The 21,048-nt window shown below is 43.4% G+C and overlaps 1 protein-coding gene across 5 annotated transcripts in view; it reads right to left on the bottom strand.

Annotated features, from left to right (window-relative positions):
• The window catches only part of Arhgap28 (Rho GTPase activating protein 28), a 155,983-nt gene that overhangs the window by 57,835 nt on the left and 77,100 nt on the right, over window positions 1–21,048 (bottom strand). The window lies entirely within an intron of this gene.

A 21,048-nucleotide genomic window follows, 5' to 3' on the forward strand; every position in this document is an offset into this window, starting at 1 on the left:
TGAAAGGCAACAAATTAATAATTTTATAAAATTAGCTGATGAGCTTAAGAAGTAGTAAACAAAAATAATATGTAACTGTAAATGGGGAACCTCTATTAGGACAAGGCAGTGGGTAAAGAGCCAGAGCAGAGACCAGTGTAGGTTAAAGTAAAAAGGGGAGGGAAGCACACCAACACTAAGTGTGGGTCCAGTGTCTGAGCAGGGCGGTGTGGCCCCGCCCACTGACAGGACCAGAAACCCCATCTCTTGGCATTTCCCAGGCTTGGTCATCTTTGAGAGAAGATTCTGTACATGTGTTACTGATCGTTTTCTGGGACCTGACCAGAAACAGTTTAGCTCTGACATTAACTGGTAGCAGAAAATTTACTTTTGAAAACTTAAGATGGTTTAGAAGAAAATAGGAAATACTCAACTCCAAAAGTATGTTGTGCAATAAAAAAGAATTTTAGGCAGTCTTGTTTGATAATTTGGTGATAAATTATTCTGTGAATTCCTTACACTTGGGGAAGGCAGACACATTGGAGCAGCTGAGGCTCACACGTGATCAACAGCCTATCAGAGGATCAGTGCTCCCCTGAAGGCTTAAGACTCACATAGGGTCAACAAGCTAACAGGAAAGTCAGTGCTCCCGCTAAGGCTTCGAGACTCACATGTGGTTAACAGGCTATCAGAGTAGTAGTGCTCCCCACTAAGACTTTAATGGTTGTGTTTCCCTTTTTTAGCAAGACTTAATTCTGAACACCACTAACAAATTCACAGAATGTTAGTAAATTAACACAGGGTTCTTGTAACGCTGAAACTCATATCACCTTTACTCGCAGTCCACAAGTATCCTATTCAGAGAAAAGCATATGGTTATCCAAAACAGAGTATAGTTATGGATTCTGCAGTCTAACTCTGTTAGAAAATAAATATGTAGGCACGGGAGAATGGCCTGACAGAAAACCACAGCACAGCATGCATGGGTCCTGAGTCTAATACCTAGGCAAAGACCCTGTGGGCATTATATAAAATGAAATGGAAGCTCTTTCTCCATCCAGAATACATTTCTGTATACAACAGCCCTTTAAAATCTTAAATTATTATATTTTTTTATGTGTGGGGGTAGTTTTGCCTGCATGCATGGTGCCAGCAGAGTCCAGGAGAGGTAACTGGATCCTCTAGAACTGGGGTTACACATGGTTGTGAGCCACCATGTGGATGCTGGAGATTGGACTTAGGTCCTCTGCAAGAACAGCCAATGCTCTTAACCACTGAGCCATCTCTTCAGTGCTACATAAGTTTATATTTTCTTTACTTACTCAAAAAAAAATAGAATAAACATTTTTTACAAGATATGTTAATGGCTGCAGGTGGTAGAAAAATTCATCTTGGAATCTAAGCAGACGTGCAAATGTCCCCAAGAACTGAAAAATATTGACATCACATACTTGAGAAACAAGAAGGCCACCAAGGAAGATAAGCTTAGGGCTAAACAGCGTCAGCCTGGTTATAGTAGCATTCCCTAGCCATGAAAAGAAGACACATCAGTGGAATCTCAAGGGGACCTTCAAGGGACATTGTTAGCAGCAGAGACAACAGGTGTGGGACGCTGTCCTCGAGCAGCTGACAAAGCCGGTCTCACAAAGAATCCGTTCGCCACAGCGAACGGCTTTTATTTTTGGCAGAGAAGTCCGACGGCACTTTGAGGACAAACAGCGTTGGAACAGCCTTTTGCATTTATGGGAAAGGGCTTCAAAGAGTTCGTCTTCATCCTGGGTGGGAACAGCTCATCACGTGGGTGATGCTGGTCCCCATGCCCGTTCAGCGGTTGGATGAGCCTCATTGTGGGCCTCATACCTCACCATATTAGGACAGAACCATGCTTAGGTTTCATCCGATGTCTGCATTTTTCTTTTAGACCAAAACAATGCCTGGAAAATCTTACACGACATCCAGAGCGTAACTGTGTCACACAGCAACTTCGGCAAGGAAGGCACTACTAGGCTTCAAGTGGATCTTAAAGACATGCTATATATTCAAATCTATAGCTAGATATTCAAAATGAAATTAAAGCGGGAATGATTGTATTTCTCTGTGTTTTCCTTTGCTGTCTCTTTATTTGCATCTGTATCACTTGCTGACAGTACCTACATCTGGATTACTTCCTACTAGCCATGTGTAAGTGGTACCCACCACTAAGCATTCACTACCTCATAGAGCCCCACTCTCCCCCAACCTTTATATTGTGGGATGCTTGAGCATCTCCTCTATGTGCATCAGGCCAATGTTGAGCATCTCCTCTATGTGCATCAGGCCAATGTTGAGCATCTCTTCAGGGCTTTCTATCTGATTCCTTAGCATCCTATACTAGAGTTGTGCTCTAAGCAAATGAACTCACTCTGCTCTCCTGAATGTCTTTATTTCCATTTTTATATACCATTTGTTTGTTTGTTTGTTTGTTTATGTGTGTTGGTGCAGGACTGTGCGTACCATAGCATACATATAGAGAGTCAAAGAATGGCCCAAGGTACTAGGGAATTAAGTACTTAACCAAGGTACTTAAACCTCATGTGAGGCAGGGGTTCTCCCTTCTCATTACAGGGTCTCCAGGATTACAGATGCACACCACTGAACTAGGATTTACTCATTCATTCATTCATTCATTCATTCATTCATTCTGTAAGACTATCTTCTTTTTCAATGGCACAACTTTTAGGGTTTCACACTATTCCAATTTTTCTTCATGATATTCTTTACGTTCCCAGCTTTCTCTGTGTTTACCTAAGGAATTTTTAGTATCTAGTACATTTATTTTTCTTATTTCTTTCTCTCTGTCTAATCTGTTAGGTTCATTCAACAAGTGTTTGAATTCACATTGTATCTTTCATATCAAGGTAATCCATTACCTCCTTTTTAAAAAGATTCTATTTCTTTGTGGACCTGAGCCATAATTTCACTTTTTAATATTTGCCATCTCCATCTAATTTCATTAAAATATTGATCATTTTTTAACTTCAACAACTGTTATCTCTCAGGGCCGACCATCTGTGTGCTAGCATGCTGCTAACAGGGGTTGAAAACAGGCAGCTCCTATGGAGCCTTTCTCACAGGCTGTTAGGTGAAGGCTATTTAAAGCTCTCCAGGAGGCTGGAGTAAAGGAAGCTTCACCCTGCAGAAGGTAACCAGGGTAACCGCCTCTTCTCCCTGGGAACTGGGTGAGGGAGGATTCCTTTGGACCCATCAAGGGTTGAGCTGAGTCCAGGCCAAGTTGAATTGTCTTAGTTTTAACTTTTTACTGGTTTTAAATACATGTAGGGGAAATTTGTAAGCCCTTCAGCCTGTCCTGCTCAAAGGGCTTTAGGACTCTCTCTCCCTTCCTCCCTCCCCTGACCCCGTGTGTGTGTGTGTGTGTGTGTGTGTGTGTGTGCGCGCGCGCGCGCGTGCGCACACATCTGTCTGTCTGTCTGCTTTATAGTTTGGCCCCAGCCTTTTCTGTTACTGAGGTGTCAGCAAAATCGCCCATGGAGAGAACCATCAGAGAAAACTAGATCCACAGAGACTCTAATCTGTTGCAACAGGGCAGGCAGCACAGCTTCAGTGTCGTCTCCCTACCACAGAAAAGTCCCTTGACTTAAGCAGAAGTGATTTTCCATCTAGTAGGACATAACTTGGGGTACACATGGCCAGGGATGGCAGTGACCACTGGGTCCTGCTCACCTAGGGAGCTGCCTTGGAACTTGTAACTTGGCTCCCATCCATGCCTTTGGATCCATTGTTCTCTGGTGAAGTTTTTAAAGGCAGGGTCCTTACATTCCTCCCCACCCCGTTTCTCCTCAGCAGTCACCACGGTGATTGCAGCCCATCCCTAATGAGTCATCCCAAATGGAGAACACTGGAAACCCATCATGCTTTGAGACAGATTGTAATGGGGCTAAGGACATGGATGGTTCTGTCAGGGGAAAAAAAAACAAGTGCTTGCAAAGCAGACAGGAAGACCCAAGTACAATCGAGAGAAGCCACAGTCAGCTGAGGTGATCCACACTTGTAACTCAAGTGTTGGGGAGGCAAGGGCAGACAAGTTCTGGGAGCTCACTGGTTAGGCAGCATATCCCATTCGGTGAGGTCTAAAGCAGCAAGAGGATTCTGGTCTCAATCTAAGAAGAAAGGTGGACTGTAGATGGCATCTGAGGGTATCCCCAGGCCACCACATGAAGCACATCTGTGCATGCAAGCACCTACACACGTGTAGCTATGCATACCGCTAACCGCAAATTCACTGGTAGGGTACAATTTTACAAAAAAAAAAAAAATATTAAAGAACTTTTAAAAGTATTCCACTATATAATGCTTTGTGAGCCTCCGTGTTCTCTCATGTTGTAGCAGATTTTCCCATATGACGGTTAGCTCTCATGCACGTCATGGATGTTGTTGTCAGGCTCACGGAGCTGTCCGTCCCAGTATTACACATGCTCTCACATGATGAGGGCATTCGTAGGAGGCAGGTGTGACACAGATGTTCCTGCTGTAGTAATGATGAATAAGAATTCCTCTCTAGATTTAAGGCCAGTGAGCTCTCTCCCTGGATTCAGAACACCCGCCTTGCAGTCACTCCTCCCTGAACCTGATACCAGGCACACTACCATTCCTTAGCTTTGCTGGAAAGCCACCCTCTCTTCCTGGGGGACAAAGGCTCTCTCTGTTCTTTTTCAACTGTAACACTGTCCTGGGGAGGCATGCCTGTGTTACCTGCACAGTGTTGGTGAACTGTAGAAACTGAGAAATACTTACAGAGTGAATGAGTACTGACCAAGGAGCAGGGGATCAGCTCAAAAGCCTTTGGATTCTTATCCAAATGTTCCCTGAGAACAAACTTTCTTAATTCCTGAAGCCCCTTGAGATAACCGAATTATCAGCTTGTTACAATACACATTCTTGTGTCAAAGAATGAATACCATATAGTGACTTAGAGGAGGGCTCAGAAGCCAGCTAGCCCAGCTTGGAATGCAGGCCCTGTGGCCTCTGAGCTCTGGAACCTGGACTGAACTTTGACCCACTGCAACCCTCGTTTCCTAATATGGGAAACAGGAATTTAGCCATACAGTCTCCATGGGGTTGCTGTAAGGATTAAGTGACGTTCCGGTAAAGATTAGGTGGCATAGTGAACCCCCGTGGTAGTAATTATCATAATGTCCTAATTTACTATCAGGCATGGAGCTAGATTGGATGGCAGGCTCTCGCACATGCTGAAATACCAGCGCCCTGACTAAAACCACAACCACCAAAACAGCATTTGTCAGAGCTTCACAGTAATCTGGGTCCATTCCCCAATTTCCCTAGACAACACCTGACCCTCTGACCCAAGTCATATAAGAGTAGGCCTCTCCTGGGTTTAATGGAAATATGCTGTTATTCTGACACGGGGGCTACCCTCTTTCTCTTCTGCCTTCTTCCTTCTTGGGACAAGAAGCCCAGCGCTTTAGCAGCCATCTCAGCACTGAGCGACAGAGCTTAGACACTTTAGTGATTGGCATGGACATGCAACACCAGATGCTGCTGATCTGTGGACTTCCAGAAATGTGACAGGGAGGGGAACCCCACTTATTTTTAAAACCTACTTTATTTTTGTTATTGTTATTTGTGGCCAAAATTTTTTCCAACTGCTGTAATTGGAAAGAATACTTGAATAAGCCATTTGGGATAGGCTGAGACTCACTCCCTGCTAAAGGGAGTACCCAAACAAGAATAGCCTGGCTTCTACACCAAGAAGGTTCTAGGAGTGTTTCCAGATGGCAAGGGTACTGAGCTGTAGGCCTTACCTTGGTCTGAGCTTGGACAGCTGGTCTTACCTTAGTCTGAGCTTGGCCAACACAACCCCGAGTCTCAGCTCATCCCTAAGTGGACAGGAAACACCCTGCTTCCCATTACCTCAGACCAAGCAATGCCTCAATTTTTGGGAGACAGTTCCAGAAGCACCCATCTCCCCTTCCCTTCCTAAGGAAAGAGAGATCCCAGAGCGGCCATGGTCTGTTGAAGGGTCTTTGGATGACAGAGAAGCAGCACAATAGGGATTTCTGAAGTTTCTTGGGACACCATTCCCAGCAGGGCTGTTATAGGAAAACGCTGGTGTCTAGGATAGACCCTGGGCACAGCCTCAAAGACATGTCACCTGCCCCCTGGCCTTCCTTGAGAGGCCATGTAGATAGATCATACATGTATCTATACATTTATGCAAATAGCCCCCAACTTCTGCTGGTTTCATTGAATGATATTTTGATTTTACAATGGTACAAACACAAGACACAGTCAGTCGGCTAGGCATGGTGGTATATGCCTGAAGTCCCAGAGGTTGGAAAACAGAGGCTTCATCCTCAGCTTTGTAGGATCACATGAGACCATGTCTTAAAATAGCAACATCCCCCCCCCAAAAAAAGACTATAACAACAAAACACAGTGGGTACAGTCAATAGAAACAGTGCTTTAGAGTTGGTCTTTGCCTATTCTAATCCTCGTGCAAGTGTGGACCAGTGCTGTGACCATAAGGACAAGAAGTTATATTCTGCAATATAGACAAATACAGGGGCAGAAAAGTCAGGTATATTCAATACACCTTAATTCAACTTAACACCACTTGCAATCTGCAGTGGGTTCGCCCAAACTTCTTGGTAAGCTGAATGGCATGCGTCCAAATACAGAATAGACTACACAACATACAATGTACAAATACGTTCCTCGGCTCTCAGGGGAGTACATTTCTCTTCAATAAGCATCCTTGAAGAGCCCAGCTTACCTCAAACAGGGCCAGGATTCTCATATTAGCCCACAGTTGGGCAAAGTCATCAAAAGAAATGGGATTTGTTAGAAAAAATATTGATGTTCTTGTGTGATACATGGAAAGTCAAAAACAGTCCCATCACATGAGTATATACGCCCACCTCTCTGAGAGAAAGCACAAAGGCTCTCCTTAGCACAGAGTGTCTGCCAACTACAATGTGTTTCTTAAAACACTCTTATTGTGGCAAAAAGTGTGTGTGAGGGGGCAGGGATTGGCTGCCACTAACTACAAAGAAGCAAGGGAATATGGAGTAAATAGTAAATTCCACTAGTACTGTGCTTGGTACAAACAACAAATTACTTCTGCTTTAATTTCTCTGAACTTCAATAATTAGATGTGCTTTGAGATTTTAGACAGCTTTGAATACAAGAAGGGAGGAAAGGAGAAAGTTGACTCTAAAAAGAAGGAAGAAAAAAGAAAGGAAGGAAGGATAGGAGGGAGGGAGGGAGGGAGGGAGGAAGGAAAGAGGGGAAAGAGGGAGGGAGGGAGGGAGGCAGGCAGGCAGGCAGCCGGCCATTTCTATGAGTTACTGATCAAAGCAAAGGACATTGTCACAGAGGGCAAATGGTTCCCCTCCCTGTTCAGTTAATTCATCTAAACCAGGAACAGGAATGAGATACAGGCAAAGTAAATCCTCAAGTGGAAACCTTTTATTTCTGCCTGTGTTCACACTAATATGCAATTTCTAAGCTCGATTTGTACATCAATTTGGGTGAAGCTCAGTCTACCTCACAGGTAAATCTAACCACATTATCCCCTAAGATAAATTAAAGCTATGTGTAGAAAATCATTTCGGGAACGTAGTTCATTGGCTCCAAGGCTACGTGTTTTATCCAATTAAGATACTTGGGAAAGAATCTATAACACACACACACACACACACACACACACACACACAGAGGAATTCTCTCAGCCTTAATTTATTCCCCTGCTTTCAGTGGTATCTGAGTCTTGGTCATCTATGGTGGTTTTTTGCTTTTGTAATTACACTGCACTTTGTAATCTAGACTACTTCTTAAAGGGTGGCCTTTTATTGCAAAGGTTTATTTCTTATCATTTTTAAAGGTGAGTGTGTGTGTGTGTGTGTGTGTGTGTGTGTGTGTCTGTGTGTAAAACATCTAGCACATGTGTTCAGGGTAAAAGCCAAAAGACTGTATTGACCCTGTAGAGATGGTAGTGGTTGGAAGTAGCCCCACTCGGGTGCTCGAACCCAAGCTTGGTCCCTCTAGACAGGTCGTTATCAGCCTTGGGGTCATGATCCCTTTGGGGATTAAATGACCCTTTCTTAGGGGTTGCATATCAGCTATTTACATGACGATTCATAACAGTAGCAAAATGACAGTTATGAAGTGCCAATGAGATAATTTTATGGTGGGGGGGGGTCATACAACATGAGGAGTTGTATTACAGGGTACCAGCATTAGGAAGGTCGAGAACCACTGCTCTAGACTGTCATTATGCACTGTTGACTGCTAAACCATCTTCCCATTTGTACTTCAAATATAAGTTACATATTTTCTGTATGGGTCTGAAGCACACTGTGGCATACATTTTTATTATGTGGTATTGTGGGGCCCGGTGCAGCTAGCACTGATGACGTTTGAAGTCATTCTGGCAGTAGTCAAGGATTCACCTCAATTTCCAAGCTCTCTGTCTGTCTCTGTGGTGCTGTGATGTATCCAATGACATGCGGTCACTTTCAATAAAGGTGTAGTCTGTATTTACAACCATTATCGCCACGATTGATGTTCAGTGAGTTGTGGAAAAGATGTAGCCTTGTTTTTCCCTTTCTGTGTGTCTATTACCCGCCCCCACCCCTGTTCAGCTCCAGAAACCCTATGGATGACAGGACCTCATCACAAGCGAGCTCACCAAGGCCTTTCCTGCCTTTCACATGGATGTTCTTGTACAGAGGTGGTAACTAAACTCTCCGGTCCATCTAGACAGACTTTCCCTGCGTGGGAATGAATGGTCTTCTCCTCCCGGAAACGCACACCAGCTCAGTTTCAAACTAGAGTTTCAAACTATAAGAGCACATTTAACCCGAGCACCAGTGAGGGGGCTTCAGGATGAGAACAGATCAGCCCTTCCTGACCAACCGTCCTCCATAGCATACTTTTTCCATACACGGACTCACTCCATGATGGCTTCATTTCTGGATTATTCCCTGTGGTAATAGCCATCTGTGTTCCATTTATTTTCTTTGGCTAACTGAGACATGGCTGACCCCCAACACATGCACAGCCTGAAGCTGGAGCACGCCCCAATCAGGGTTTCTGAGGAAACAGTGATCCTAGAACTCAAGAGAGAAAAGGAAACCGCAGAGTTTTCACAGAAGCCAGCACGTTTTACAGATAAGAAAAAAGAAGCCGTCGGAGGGTTAGAGGCAAGTTCAAGGCTGCAGAGCTCTGTTTTCACACAGCAGTCTGCTAATGGCAAGTTCTGCTGTCTCCCAGACGGCCTGTCTTCCTGAGCCGCTTGTGTTTTACAATCATCCGTCATTTTACAAAAGTTCCAAATCTTGCACATCAGAGATGATCCCATTTCTTACCTTAACATGTTTCTGGGGGAAAAAAAAGGCGCCTGACAAGATAAAGTAACACTTTTATCATAACTGAAGATAGCTATTTCCTTCATTGAAATACTTAATCAAGGAGAAACCAGGCACTGTATACTAAAAAAACGTGGTGTTTAACTGAGCAGTGCTCCACGTAGGCTCAGGGGTTGGAACCCCTGCTCCCCAGATGGTGGCGCTGTGTGATAAGGTTGTGGAAGACGGGGTCGGAGGTAGGCTTTGAGTTTGATAGCCTCTCCCGGCTTCCAGTTCTCTCTTCCTACCTCTGTTCAGATGAACTGAGTGGACCCGGACTCTACACCGGTGCCTTCACACCATTCAACTCACACAACTGCTCTGGAGTTGTGAGCCAAAAATAGAGCCTGCCTCACCCAAGCTGCATCCATGAGAGCGCAGGATCACAGCAACAGAGCAGTCACCAACACGGCGTCGCCAAAGAAAAGTACAATTTTTAAATACAGGTTTTTAAATAATGACTTGAAATGGTTTTTAAATGAAGAAGATTTTTATTAAAGGAAAACAAGCTTTGGCTCTGACGTTATGAAAGAAATCTAACACTGTGTCAAAGTAGCAGGCCTCATATCCCAGGACATGTGAGTCGTACATAAAACATAGATAACACAAGACATGTGAAAACCATGTCTGTATATCTGCCATAAAGGAACCAATTTGTGCTATTCACCGCAAAGACTGAAGATGTGAACTCTACCGTTAACGACAGCTGTGCACTTGAGGGCGTTTTAGAATCTGTCCCCCTTCCACCGTCTCCAAAATATCAGCGAGCACTGATGACCCCTCACACATTTCTACAGCAAACCAAGTGAGTGCTTCACATTAGGCTCCTCATAATAACCCTTGGGGCTAGGCGAAGAGAGCCGCACGCAGGCCAGCACACCCTGCACCTGTGGCCTATGTGGACTTGATAAATCAAGGTACTATGAGTTCCCTCAGAAGGCAGTGGCGTAAGTAATTTCACGCTAGCTGACACCAAGCACACTGAGGGGGCTCTTGTCACCAGGATCCCTGAGGCTCTTCCACATTCCAGTTAGCCTCAGTGGCTCAGTATCTAACTCCTGACAGCAGACAGGAAACCATAAATCCCAAATCGGTAGGTCATACCCTGGAGGACGGAGCTATTTCTTTCCTGCCATCTCCACTGAAACCTTTTTCTTTCAGAGAGAGGTAGCCCATCCCAGGAGGCTTCCTTCCTTTACGGCTCCCTGTCCACTCATTCTCCCAAACGCCACTGGTACCCTTTGCTTCAGGCGAGCGCTCTTTACTAGGATCAATGATGTCTGAATGCACTCTGCATGACCAATCCATTGGGCTTCACACGTGTTTTAAGAGATTCATGATGGAAGGAGTTAGATTTCACATTTCACTGCATCTATTTTCAATTATATTAAAAAATGGCTGCCATTTAATAGCTTGACTTTGATGAATGATGTAGAAATATCATAGGGTTTGCCATTTCTGCTTTCATTTTCCTTTCTAACACTCTCTTTAAAGAAAAAAAAATGCCTATGTTTTGTTTATCAGAATATCTACCGGGATGGTAATAGGAAATCCTACCAGGACCTCTGCTTGCTCACACAGCATCTTTGGTGTGTGTGTGTGTGTGTGTGTGTGTGTGTGTGTGTTTGTGTGTGTGCAGGTGCCTATGGAGACCAGCAGAGGGCGCTGAATTACAGGAGTCATTAAAGACGACTCTTTTCTGGGACTATAAGGTGTACCTACGGGGATAAGGATGGATCTCAGAGCCCTTCCCTCTCAGCCAACCAGCAACCTACACAATGGTGGTATTCACAGACTCTGAACTCAACTGACCAACTCACTGAAGCCTGAGTAGCAGCCTATGCCTATAATTAAAGTCTTCAGGAGGCTAGGACGAAGACAGTGTGTTCAAGTGCAGGCTAGACTCCACAGTGAGAGTGCATCGTGACAATACATACACAACTGATCATTTTCATCCATCTTCATTACAGAATAACAGCAAAGACGCACGTCTCTAGAAAAAAACTTGTTACCATCACCTGCTTTGGGAGTGGGGAAACCAATCCTATCCCTCATGTTCAATAAATGAACTGATACTGACTCATTGATTCAAAATTCATAATCTCTGGAAAAGTTGTGAATATTAGTGATGTCTATTTGAATGACCCTTTGAGAAATTAGCTCTTTCATTATTTCTTTTAAAAACTGTATCATCCTAGACGCGTCAGAGATGGGTTAGTGTGCTGTTCTTGCAGAGGTCATAGCAGCCCATAAGCAACAGGAGACTAGACGCCCTCTGCTGGCCTCTACCTGTATCTGTGCACACACCAATTAAAATAAACCTTGCAATTTTTAATAACCCTATATAGAAAAAAAACGTAACTTTCGAAAGAACATAAAATGTAATAGAAAGGAGCAGATGTGCAGTGTTAGGAACTCTGAACAAGAGGTAGATTTGCAGACTCACACATAACCTTGTAGCCCTGGATCACAGGAAGCCACAGGTTGGGTTGGGTTGTATTTGGAAACTTATTTGTGCATATTCCATGGAGATACAGCACATGATAGAAACCAAGCAAACCCTAGGAAGTGTCTGCAGAACGAAGAGTTTGGAAGGGAAGGATGGCTGGGTCCATTTCCCCCAGCTGAGGACATCTGTGACAATCAGGAGTGACCACCCTGGCTCAGTGACAGCTCCTACCCTTCCCTTCAGTCTTTTTCTTCTCCCACCTCCCTAACTAGTTATTAACAATGTTCAGGCCAAGGACATTTCGAATGACTTACTCAGTTAGCCAGTGAACATGTGTCACAGTAACAGATCACAGCTTCCAAGTCACCCGGCAGAAGCTGGACCTGGTTGAAGCAGCCAGAAGAATTTGGAATCTAGGGGGCATCTGTAGACACCAGGGACACTTTGACAGTGTAACTGGACCAAAGCTGTTGTGCTCTATTTGACCCAGCTGCCTTAAAACTTTACTGAGCAGTTCATAGCATGTCTCTTGCTAAAAACTTCCTAGGCGGAGAGGGGGGCGCTTTCAGACGTTGGCCTTTGAGCCCCACTCGCTGGGATTTCACTGCAGAAGATTTGGAGAGAACTTGTAGTTTTACAAACACTCACCCTAACCTCTACCTTTCCCAGTCTACTGGACACACTGCTTATCACTCAGGACGTTCTTCGCCACCCAGAGAAATTCTAGGGTCTCCGATCTGTGAGTCCCACCCAGTGAACAGCTTGGTCTCCTCCCACAGCAGATTGGTTCGTTCTGTCTGGGCTGGACAGGCATCTTCTGTCTGCTTTAAGAACCCCCCCTACTTAGTAATCCACTGCTGCCTCACACCTCTACCTCTGCCACAAGGACCTCTGGGATGTTGGTGACTCCAGCCGTAACCTCCAGGATAGTACTTCCCACAAGTGGGACAGCAGCTCAGGAGCTCCTTACCCATCGCAGTCAGTAACTACTTTGCAGTTTCAGGGTCAGAGGTTGTGTCAGTCCTCTGGATGTCACAAAGAGGCTTCAAGACAATGGCACACTGTTCTTCTGATGCCACACCCTGGAAAGAGGCCTGGCTGCCTTTGTTAGCAAGATCATTCCTGAGCTTGGGTTCCTCCCTCCCACTCCTCTCTGACTTAATTTAAGATTAAATTAGGGTGGGTTGTACCAAAGGAAAGAATACCTCACATCCATCTGCATTCCTCTGAATGTGAGTGAATGGTGAAAAACTTTGTTTTTAATTTCAGATTTATTTACTCTGTGTATGAGTGTTTCTCCATATACATGTAAGTGTATATGTAGATTACATACATGCCTGGTGCATGTGGAAGTGAGAAGAGGGAGTCGGACCCCCTGGGGCTGTAGTTAGTGATGGTTGAGAACGGTAATCAGGATGGTGGGAACCAAACCAGGGTCCTCTGCAAGAACCAATGCTCTTAACCACCGAGCCATCTCTGCAGCTGCATGCGTGTTAATTTGAAACCATCTCTTTGACATTTCATGAATTTGATGGTATTTCATGAAGGCTACAAATCAATGAAAATAAATAATCACCCTTATATGGAAGTCTTAAGACGCAAAGATGCAGGGTGAGACAGTCTGTCTACTTAGCTCCAACTCTCCCAGCAAGCAGCACACACTCCAGCTTAATAATAGCAGAAAAGAGGAAAACCCGAGTTTCTGCCATGTCTCTCTGAGGTGACTTGTGAATGAGGGTGAACTCAGACCAGATAGGAAGAGATGTAACGCTTCAGAAGAAATCACTGACTACAATGTGATGTCGACACTTGTTAACGAATATTTCTTGGGAGCTCATGAATGCTTTTGAACACTAAGTACTCATTTCAGGACCTCAGACCCTGCTTGTGGTGTTCCTAACACATCTGTGTGCAAAGGGGTCCAGGCACTCCTGACCTGTCATCTTAAAGAGCAAAGAGAACCAGAGTAAATCCTGCTGATGGTCACGTAGGCAGATGTGTAAACTCAGCCCCAGGGCTCCTGTCTCTACTCTCAGCAAGGACACAGAATCCAAGATAACCCTCTCAGACGCATAGTGGGAAGGGCTTGAAAAGGGTCAAAGGAAAGAATCAGTCATTGTAAAACCTGCCATCAGGTAATATAGAGCAATAATGGCATAGGGAAAGCAAACCCATAGAGTGAGCATTGCAGAGGGGTGTAGCTTTCCACATCAAGGCTGTTACCTGAACAGAAGAGCATCCGGTCCAGATACCATCATCTAAATAGATGAAGAAGACCCAGAGATCAGACCTCAGGAAAGCTAAACCAGCAAGATTTTGCTGGTCACGGGACACCGGTGCCAGGACACCAGAGAGGAACAGCTTGGAACTGGCAGATGGACTCACTGAATCCTAGTGGGAGTTGCGTGGACCACATGGCCACAGGATCAGGTCAGAAGAAATTCATGGGAAAAGAGCCAGGGAGAATTAAAAATGTCAAGACCTCTTAATGGAAGGTGAAGAACACAGATGCACCCTAATGTGAGTATTAAAATACTGGAATATATACTACCACATTGGTGTACATGTTATAATATTGGTGTATATATTTCCACACTTGTATACATATCACCATGTTGGTATACAGATTACAAGAGCGGTACATGCTTGGCCATATAGGCATATATATTATAATACTAGTGAACTGATTGCCACACTGGTGTACATAGTACAGTACACCTGGTACAGCAATCTTCTGCTTTCTTCCATGACTAAGTAGTGAAACTCATACTGACTACTATAAAAAAGATGTGACCTAACACCCAGGACACACAGTGGGAACAAGGGAGGTCACGTGTTATTCAGGCATAATTTGCCTCACCTACAGTACTTTCTAAAATGTACCAACCTGCCTCTTTAAAAAATCCTTATGTAATTATCTATGAAAATACAGCTGTACACTCTTTAAAGGAAATACTACAAAGGCCAACCCTTAAACACCTGAAATGCTTCAAAACCTAGTGCACAGCAAGAAGAAAAGGTGATCGACCATCAAAGGGGATTCGGTCAGTAGAAAAGACATGGGGATGCAGGCTTAGCAAAGTGTTAAAAGAACTATAGTTCAGATGCCCCAGCTACCTATGGATTTCAATGGCAGGAACATAACAAGTTAAAAATTAGAAGTTATGCAAGATGAAATTCTCATGTGTAAAAATGAAGTATGAAGTAGAATGTTCTCTGGGTATAATTAACAAAGACCAGTGAACCTGTAGACAAATCAACAGAAACAGCTATATGGTGGCACCCAGAAAATAGGTGACAGGAACAGACTGAGGGCCTGTGGCCAAGAGGATGGTGCCACGTGTCTATAATGACCTCAGCTCAATGTATAGAGAAAGAGGCCAGCTCATGATTCAGGAAGAAGAGACTGGCCAAGGCTGCTGAGAAACGTGAGTTTAGAAGATGGAGATAGGTATCGAGAAAGCACACTGTATTCACAGCAAGTGAGCAGAGACACCCCCCCACCCCACCCCCAACCTTCTCTGGAGACCATCAGAGGGTCCTGTCCCCTGCAGTCTTCAGCTGAAAACAGTCTTGACATGGATCACAGTGGCAAGGATCAGGATTCATAGGACCTCGTATGAAACAGCTCTCGAGAGGGCGGCAACGTCAGTGGCAGGAAAGGTGCTGAGTCTAAAAGCTGCTTGTGTTCTGCTGTGAGCCATGGAAGAACCTAACTGTTTCAAATAACACATCGAAGCTCAAATACTTTTTACCGAAAAACAAAAGAATGTATATCCCCAACAAGAAGACATATTTCACTTAGAAAATCACCAGGCGGGCAAAGAAGCGGGCGAATGTGAAGAGAAAATGCAATTCAAATAGACCTAAAACGTGGCACTCTTGACAGGCCGGACAGGAGGACTAACTCAGCTATAACTTTACTCTGTATGTTAAGATGCTGAAGGAAGATTGATGCCTTAAACGTTCAGACAAAAAGTTGAAATTCCAGGCAAACCAAAGCCACAGAGGTAGGCATTCAATATGACAATGATTAAGACATGAGAATTGTGTGAACGTGTACCCATGTAATCCTACACAATGGAGCCAGAGGCAGGATGGCGCCGAGCTTGAGGCTATCCAGGGCTACAGGGCCACACCCTGTCAGAGAATTGAGGGAGGCAGTGGAGAAGGAAGGAAAGTGGAAGTCGGGCCACACAGACACATCGTAAGCTGCCACCACATTGGTCTGGTGATGAACAAGTCACACCTTCACAGGAAAGCTCAAAACATACACAAGGAAACAAAGAAGGGGATGCCAGAGGTCTGCTTTTGTTCAAAAACAATGGAATCCCAGAGACAATGGAACAGCCTTTTTTGTTTAGTTGGGTTTTTTTTTTTTTTGGTTGTTTTTTTGGTTGTTTTTTGTTTGTTTGTTTGTTTGTTGCATTTTTTATTTTTATTTTTTTAGATATTTCCCTTATTTACATTTCAAATGTTATCCCCTTTCCTAGTTTCTCCCCTCCAAATATCTCCTATCCCCTCCCTCCTCCCACTGATCCCCAACCCACCCACTCCCATTCCCAGTCCTGGCATTCTCCTATACTGGGGGATAGAACCTTCACAGGATCTAGGAACTCTCCTCCCATGGATGACCAACTAGGTCATTCTCTGCTACATATACAGCTAGAGCCACAAGTTCCACCATGTGTTTTCTTTGGTGGTTTAGTTCCAAAAAGCTCTGGGGGTACTGGTTAGCTCATATTGATGTTCCTCTTATGGGGCTTCAAACCCCTTCAGCTCCTGGGCACTTCTCTAGCTCCTTCATTGGGAACCATGTGCTCTGTCCAGTGGATGATTGTGAGCATCCACTTCTGTATTTGCCAGGCACTGGCAGAGCCCCTCAGGAGACAGCTATATCAGGTTCCTGTTAGCAAGCTCTTGATGGCATCTGCCTTAGTGTCTGGGTTTGGTGATTGTTTATGGGATGGATCCCCAGGTGGGGCAGTCTCTGCATGGTCATTCCTTCAGTCTCTGCTCCGAACTTTGTCTCTGTAACTCCTTCCATGGGTATTTTGTTCCCCCTTCTAAGAAGGATTCTGAGCTTCTGGGCTAATATCCACTTATCAGTGAGTGCATATCATGTGTGTTCTTTTGTGATTGGGTTACCTCACTTAGGATGATATCCTCCAGATCCATCCAGTTGTCTAAGAATTTCACAAATTCATTGTTTTTAATAGCTGAGTAGTACTCTATTGTATAAATGTACCTCATTTTCTGTATCCATTCCTCTGTTGAGGGACATCTGGGCTCTTTCCAGCTTCTGGCTATTATAAATAAGGCTGCTATGAACATAGTGGAGCATGCGTCCTTAGGGAGCATCTTCTGTGTTTATGCCCAGGAGTGTTATTCCTGGATCTTCTGGTAGAACTATGTCCACTTTTCTGAGGAACCACCAAACTGATTTCCAGAGTGGTTGTACCAGCTTGCAATCCCACCAGTAATGGAGGAGTGTTCCTCTTACTCCACATCCTCACCAGCATCTGCTGAAACTTATAGAGGAGAAAGTAGGGAAGAGCCTCGAAGATATGGGCAGAGAGGAAAGATTCCTGAACATAACAGCAATGGCTTGTGTTGTAAGATCAAGAATCAACAAATGGGACCTCATAAAATTGCAAATCTTCTGTAAGGCAAAGGACACTGTCAATAAGACAAAATGGCAACCAACAGATTGGGAAAGGATCTTTAACAATCCTAAATTCAATAGGGGATTTAATATCCAATATATATAAAGAACTCAAGAAGTTCGACTCCAGAAAACCAAACAACACTATTAAAAAATGGGGTACAGAGCTAAACAAAGAACTCTCACCTGAGGAATACCGAATGACTGAGAAGCACTTAAAAAACGGTTCAACATCCTTAATCATCAGGGAAATGCAAATCAAAACTACCCTGAGATTGCACCTCACACCAGTCAGAATGAAACAGCGCCTTTAAGTATTTTTTTTTAAATTAAAGATCAACTCAGAGCTATTTACCCAGTGAGATAGCTTTCAAAAACGTCAAGGGAAACATACATTTTTTTAAATATAAAAAATGTAAAAGATTATGCAGTAACAGACTCTCCCTATAAAAACTATTAATGGAAATTCTTCAAGTAGAAGGAAAATGTGACCATATGAAGGAACAATTGTTTTCTTATTTAAATTCCTTAAGGCAGAATCAATCATTAAAGTGACAGATAATGAAGTGTGATAAGACCAGGAACACCTATAAGGGAGATAAAGACGCTTCCTATCGTAGGGTTTTATAAGGATTTTTTTTTTCAATTGCTTTAACATTGTTAATGACCACGTTACTTAATGGTACCTACTTCTGGGGCTGTGGTTTGCTTGCTTGCTGTTTCTTTTGAGGGAGGGTCTTGCTGTTTTCCCAAGCTGCTTTCATACTGCAGTACTCACATGATCCTCCTGCCTCAGCTGTCTGAATAACTGGGGCTACAAATTTACCCTACAGCAGCTGGCAGAGACCATGGGGTTTGATAGATCCATTCAGTGTTTATCTATCACATCAGAGTAACTATCTCTGTCCTCATCAAATGTTCACGACTTTTGTGTACTGGGAATTTTCACAACTCCTCCTTCTAGCTACGTAGACACTATCAGCTAATATCCACTTATCAGTGAATGCACATCATGTATGTTCTTTTGTGATTGGGTTAACTCATTTAGGATGATATCCTCCAGATCCATCCATTTGCCTATGAATTTCATAAACTCATTGTTTTGAATAGCTGTGTAGTTCTCCATTGTGTAAATGTACCACATTTTCTGTATCCATTCCTCTGTTGAGGGACAAACATGCTTAATCATCAGGGAAATGCAAATCAAAACAACACTGATTCCAGTCAGAATGGCTAAGATCAAAAACTCAGGTGACAGCCTATGCTGGTGAGGATGTGGAGGAAGAGGAACACCGTGTCACAGAACACTAGAACTTAATTTACAGACTTTACAGATTTTTAAATAAAAGTATAAAAATGTTACAGATATCCTTATGACAGGAAGTTCAATAATTTAGGCAGAAATGATAAAGATCAAAAACAGAAGAAGAAGAAATGGACACTTTGTAAAGCCCTACACCTAATAAAAAAATGTGTATTTCTATATAAAATCCTTTCTGCACAGAAACTTCAAGATCCAGGTGGCTTTACTAGAGGACCCTAACAAATATTTTTAAGGAAGAAAAAAAACCAAAAAAACAAAAAAAAATGCCAACTCCTCACAAACTTACGGAAAAGTGAAGAGTGGGAGATATTTGTTCTGTGAGCCAGCATTACTCAAATTCCAAAACAAGAGGCTTGCAAGGAAAGGAAAACACAGGCCAGTGCTCCCTGTGTGTAAAGAAGAAAACACTCCAAGGCTATAGCATGTCAAATCCAATAATGCATGTGACAAATATAACCATCGAAGCCAAATGTGATTAATCCTGAGACAGAGAGGATGTAAATAATAATCAGGGTGACACATCATATTAACAGATTAAAAACTTTCTTCATGTTAAGATTATTGAAATAGGTGCCCCAGAAAGGTCCTTGATACAATGTATCATCTACAGGAACAACTATTGGGCCAATTAAGGAAAGGTCTGTCACAACCTGGACCTGTAAGGAAGTGTGGCCAGGGAAATGGCCACACTGTATCTAATGAGGAAAGATAAAATGTTTGCTCTCCCTACTTGCACTTAAGACCCACTAAATATTCTAGTGCAAACAGGCAAGAAAAAGAAAAGACATGCACACTGGAATATAAAAAAGCCAACTGATTTCCTTTTCGTGGATATCATAATCAAGTGCATAGAAAAAAAATCCTCTAAAAAAGAACCAAACAACAAAAACTAAATGTGAAGGCTGGGAGGTAGCTCAATGGTTAGAGTACTAGCTGCTTGTCCAGAGGTCCTGAGTTCAATTTCCAGCAACCACAACATGGCTCACAACCATCTGTAATGAGATCTGATGCCTTCTGTCTGATACTCTCTTCTGTCATTCGGGCATACGTGCAAAAGAGTGCTCATACACATAAATAATAAATAAATAAATTTTTTTTGAAAGTGAGTTTAGCAAAATGCCAAGATATGCTAGCCATACAGAAAAACTAATCATATATCTATGTTAACAGTAAGCACCCAGAAAACTGAATTTAAACAAAATAGCACCCAAAAATGTGAGTTGCTTACAAGAACAAATCTAGGAAAATGGGCAAGCCTTACATACTGAAAACTACAAACACCACTGAGAGAAGCTGAGCCCCAAATTGTGGGATAGATGCACTTTCTCCCAACTGGAGGGCCCAAGCATCTTACTGTGTCAATCATTTCCAGATAGATGAACAGACTCAATGCAATTTTTATCAAACTCCCAGCAGCCTTTCTATGACGAAATGTGATGTGTCCTACAGTTCACAGACCTGGAACAGTCAAAGCAGCTGTGACGAAAGAACATACAGGTAGCAGCCATGAGGCAGGATATCACTGACAATATTTAAAAAAAAAAAAAAGGTTCAAACTGGATGAGAGGGGGTGGGTGGGAAGACTGCTCAGTGGTCACATGTTTTCTGCACAAGCAAGAAAACCCAAGTTCAGAGCCTGGAGACTCAGCAAAAACCAGGCAGATGTGGTGGTGTCTCTTCTGTAATTCCAGCCTGGGAAGCCAGAAATGGGAGTTCTCTTGGGGCAGGCTGGCCTAGGAGACCTTAGCCACAATCAGTTCTGAGTTGACCAGGAAACCCGGCTTCAAGTGCTAAGATAGAAAGAGTGACTGTAGAGGTGTCCTTGCATTCACTTTGGGCCTCTACACATACATGGACACACATGTATGTGTATAGGCACAAACATGCACATATACACAAGCACACCACACACACATGCATGCACAAATACGGAAATGACAAGAAACGGCCATAACAATATAAACTAAAACCTTTTAAAGCTAGCCCTAGTGAAGCCATGCTTTTAATTTCCACCATCAGAAGAGTGAGGCATGAGGATCTAAGATTCGAAGCCAGCCTGGGCTACAGAGTGAGAACCCGTCAAACAGCAAAACAGCAATAACAAAAGAACTACTAGAAATCAAAGTCTTTGTGACCTTGAGAGCAAAGATTTCAAGCACATGGGTAGTGCAGATCTCTCTCTCTCTCTCTCTCTCTCTCTCTCTCT

The sequence above is a fragment of the Mus caroli genome, chromosome 17 (genome assembly GCF_900094665.2).
Source record: "Mus caroli chromosome 17, CAROLI_EIJ_v1.1, whole genome shotgun sequence".
NCBI classification, from domain to species: Eukaryota; Metazoa; Chordata; class Mammalia; order Rodentia; family Muridae; genus Mus; species Mus caroli.